This window comes from Ruditapes philippinarum, unplaced genomic scaffold (genome assembly GCF_026571515.1).
Source record: "Ruditapes philippinarum isolate M1 unplaced genomic scaffold, ASM2657151v2 ctg4175_1_1_1_1, whole genome shotgun sequence".
Lineage (NCBI taxonomy): Eukaryota > Metazoa > Mollusca > Bivalvia > Venerida > Veneridae > Ruditapes > Ruditapes philippinarum.
Window position 1 is genome coordinate 84,195 of NW_026853197.1, and position 5,143 is coordinate 89,337.

Consider the following 5,143-nt stretch of genomic DNA (forward strand, 5'->3'; position numbering starts at 1 on the left):
AACGTGTCTATGAAGTCCTTCTCGGCATCATTTCTCAAGACAAATATTGCTACGTTTGAAAAAGAAAAAAGCCGTAAATATTTTATTGATGATTACTTATTTCTATGGGATATGCACTATTCTACTGGGGGAAATATAAGCTTGCCAATCAGAACAATGGATCACTTTCAGTATACGAGTTGTTTGATCAAACACTTTGTAAGATCTTGAAAGTTTTTTGCTTCAGATGCAAGCTATTTCGTTTTCTCGCATTATCTGATTTTCGCCATAATTAAAAATTCTGGTTTACATCCAAAATCCTAGCTTAATATGTTTATATTGTTATTTTTAAGGCGTAGGCTTACTTTTTTCTTCAGCTGTAAATTATATGGTACCGGTTATCAGGCAACATGCCTCCCGTTCCCTTTCTATAATTATGTTAACCATAAACAAGAGAGCCATGATGGCCCTGAAATCGTTCACCTATATATAGACCCCTGGGCCAAGGTCAATTTTAAACCAGGGGCTTTTATTTGAACAATCTTGGTAGACAGCCATTAGAAGATGTTTCATGATAAATATCTAAGCTCTAGCTCTTTTGGGTTTTATAAGTAGATTTTTTTACTAAATGCATACAAGGAAAAACAATAACCCTCCCCGAATTATTACCCCAGGAATTTTATTTAAACAAACTTGGTAGAAACCCATTAAATGATGTTTCATGCGAAATATCTTAGCTCTAGCTCTTTGGGTTTATAAAAGAAGATTTTTTTAATTTTTAAGATATACATAAAGGGAAAAACAATGACTCCCTGGGGCGAACAATTTTTTACCCAGGGGCTTTTATTTAAACAAACTTGGTAGACACCCATTAAAAGATGTTTCATGCTTCATATCTAAGCTCTAGCTATTTGGGTTTTTTTTCAAAGAAGATTTTTTACATTTTTACTATATACAAATAAGGAAAAACAGTGACTCCCTGGGGCGGGGCCAATTTTAACCAAAGGGCTTTTATTTGAACAAACTAGGTAGACACTCACTAGAATATTTTTCATGCTTAATATCTAAGCTCTAGCTATTAAGGTTTTTAAAAGAAGATTTTTTAAGTTTTTACTATATACAAATAAGGAAAACCTATGACCCCCAGGGCGGGACAATTTTGAACCGTGGGCATTTATTTGAACACACTTGGTAAAAACTAACTAGATGATGTTTCATGCCAAAAATTTAAGCTCTAGCTCTTTTGGTTTTCTAAAAGAAAATATTTAAGATTTTTCTTTCGGTTGCCATGGCAACCAGAATTCTGCTTGGAATTAAATTCCTTAAACAATTAAAGTTGGCTACCATAGGAAGATTCCTGTGAAGTTTGGATGAAATTGGCTAAGCGTTTTATGAGGATATGTCGTTTAAAGTAAAAGTTTACGGACGGACGTACATTGTGTGCTTACGAAATGGTACTTATGTGGCTTTTCCTTTGTTCTTTTTAGCCATTTTTAAACACACAACATGCACAAGGCTTAAAAAAGACATACAAGTAAAACCGGAATGAATAAGATCAAAGAGAATTTCCTGTTACCCATTTTCTCCAAGTCACACAAGTACCTCTGGGTTTGTAAGGACAGACGGACTGACGCCGGATGAAAAGCGATCACAAAAACTCACCATGTCACTTTGTGACAGGTGATAAGCTAACAAGAGGGCCAAAATGGCCCTAAAATCGGTCACCTGTTTATAGGCCCTTGGAGCCGGGCTAATTAAACACAGGGGCATTTTTTAACCAACTTAAAAGACAACCATTAGAAGATGTTTCATGATAAATATGTAAGCTCTAGCTCTTTTGGGTTTTAAAAGAAGATTTTTAAAGTTTTTACTATATTCATGTAAGGAAAAGCAATGACCCCTGGGGCGGGGCCAATTTTGATCTAATGCTTTATTGCACAAACTTGGTAGACACTCACCAGAAATGATTTCATGCCAAATATCTAAGCTCTGCCTCTTTGGGTTTTTTAAAAGAAGATTTTTAAGTTTTTACTATATACAAATAAAGAAAATCAACGACCCCCAGGGTGGGGCTAATTTTGACCCCAGGGATTTTATTTGAACAAACTTGATAGACACTAACTAGAAGATGTTTCATGCCAAATATTTAAGCTCTAGCTCTTTCGAACTTTTAAAAGAAGATTTTTAAGTTTTTACTATATACAGTTTAGGAAAATCAATGACCCTTGGGCGGGGCCAATTTTGACCTCAGAGATTTTATTTGAACAAACTTGGTAGACACTCATCAGACAATGTTTCATGCCAAATATTGTAGCTCTAGCTCTTTTGGTTTTTTAAAAGAAGATTTTTTTAAGGTTTTATTATATACATATAAGGAAAAGCAATGACCCAAGGGGCGGGGCAATTTTGACCCTAGGGATTTTATTTGAACAAACTTAATAGACACTCATCAGAAAATGTTTGATGCCAAATATTCTAGCTCTAGCTCTTTTTGGTTTTTTTAAAGAAGATTTTTTAAAGTTTTTATACTATATACATTTAAGGCAAAGCAATGACCCAGAGCTTTTATTTGAACAAACTTGATAGACACTCAATAGAAGATGTTTCATGCCAAATATCTAAGCTCTACCTCTTTGGATTTTTTAAAAGAAGATATTTTTTTTTTCGGTTGCCATTGCAACCAGAGTTCTGCATGGAATTAAATTCTTTGAACAATTTTTAAAGGTGACCAGCAAAGGACCATTCCTATGAATTTTGAATGAAATTGGCTCAGCGGTTTATGAGGAGATGTCATTTAAAATTTACGGACGAAGGACGGACCACGGACGGACGCCGGACGACAAGTGTTCACAAAAGCTCACAATGTCACTTTGTGACGTATGAGCTATTGACGATACAATGTATATTGAATAGCATATGATCTAATGATTTGTGCACCAGGAGTGATTTTGAAAGTCGTAAAATTGCTGTATGTATTTGCAAAGAAAACATTGCTTAACATATATAAGTGTCATGATGCAATATACCAATCGTGTACTTCAAAACAGAGAAAAAGAAACAGAATTCAAAAAGAACGCACAAAACGGCAAAATTGAAAATGTCGAGATTCGGTTTGACGGAGCACATGGACGGATAAAGATTGCTTTATGTAACATGATGATCTTGATTCAGGGGGGGGGTAGAAGTGGTCTTTACTGCAGATTTGACTGTATCATTTCAGTATCACCGGCTTTATTCAGATAACACCTCATACAAATGAATCTTTTAAGAATTTGTTCATCCATTTTGTTGAAAATTCGGTAACGAGGCATGATCGACAAATTTTTTTCTGCATCCGTTACCATGGTTACCATTCTATAGTTTCATATAATTATATATACTAATTTAGTTCAACTTAAAACGTTAATTCATAGTGATTTAAACATCAATACGCCCGACTATAATTTGGTGTCAGGACGTTAAGAAATACGTAATGTGGTTTTGGAATTTTCAGTTCACTGCATATAAAATAGGGTTTTCCCTTATATATTCTAATAATAATCCCCACGATCTTGAATTGTCTGTAACTGCCATTCTAAATGTAAAGTCTATGACAGTAAAAAAAAAACACAAAATAAAATAGAACAGAAACAGTATTGTGTTGTTTTTTTTTTTCATTCCATTCAGCCAAACATAAATAATTTATCATTAAACTCCATAATTAATATCCTAAATGGATAAAATATAAATAAGAAAGACTATGTAGGAGTGGCTACTACAGGTTCACTTTAATTTAACATTATATAAATATACATTCATACACATCGACGACACTTGGAAACTAGTGAGAAGTGTCTCTGCACTTAACAATAATAACATATGCTCATATAAAAGTCCCATGTCGTCGATCCGAACATTCCGAAAATTCAGGTTCCGTGTAATTCCAGGGCACTGTATGGAATTATGTCTTGACACACACAAATATATAACCTCAAAGTCAGAACCAAAAAACTCACTCAAACTTCCTTGCATCCATCCTTGCAACGTTATCAAAAGACAACAAAAAATTGTTTACTCTGAAAAAGACAAAACAAAGATAATTTCCATATTAGATAGACATTAATCAATACCGTTGATTAACCTTAAAGTATACATGTTTTAACATTATTCTGACATTACAAAGTTCAGCATAACATATACAATCTTAATGTAATCCCAAAACGAGGGAGGGGTGGGTGGGCGTCTGTGTGCAGTAAACCTATAGTACCTCGAATGGTCAAATACCCTTATGTATTGACCAGTCTTACGCATCGACAGCTGAAATACAGCTGCGCTGTCCACAGTGACCGAAAAAACATATTATAGTAAAGACCACTGATAAATAAATTTAAGAATTATACAAACATCTTAACAACATCTGCAACAATTTATGTTTCCACTAACAATAGCTTCATTACAACAAAAGAGACACAACATAAAACAATACATATATACAAAGGATCCTTGATAATAATAAAAAACGAGAGAAATAAATGTAATTGTATGAGCAATTCTTGTAACCAATGTATATTGTCATTGAATGCGTCTCCAATCAGCGTCGTTGATTAATTATTTATCACTGGAATTACAACAGGTTACATCACTGAGTCTATCTACTATATTAATATATCTTAGAAGTATAAATTTAATGACCAGTGTGACTCAGCATATGCCTTTTAATTAAGGGAATCACTTCGAGAATATGATTTGTCACATATTTCACACTTAGACATTTTATCGCCAGTGTGAATTGTCATATGTCTTTTAAGTTTACTGCTGTCCAAAAACATTTTTTCACATATTTCACATTTATGTCTCTTGATACCCATGTGAATGTTCATGTGCATGCTAAGTCCAGAATTCTGAGCAAATGATTTACCACATAGATCACATTTATATTGCTAAGTTCCAATGTGAATCTCCATATGTTTTCTGAGATCACAAATTTCATAAAAGTTTTTTTGACAAACCCCACATACATTGTTCTTTTTGCCAGTGTGAATTTTCAAATGACTTTTAAGATTACTTTTAAATCGGAATGACTTATCACAAACTCCACATGTGAAATTCTTCTCGTCTGCGTGTATTCGTAAATGGGTACTAAGGTGGTGTTTCAGAAGAAATGATTTTCTTACAAATTCCACAT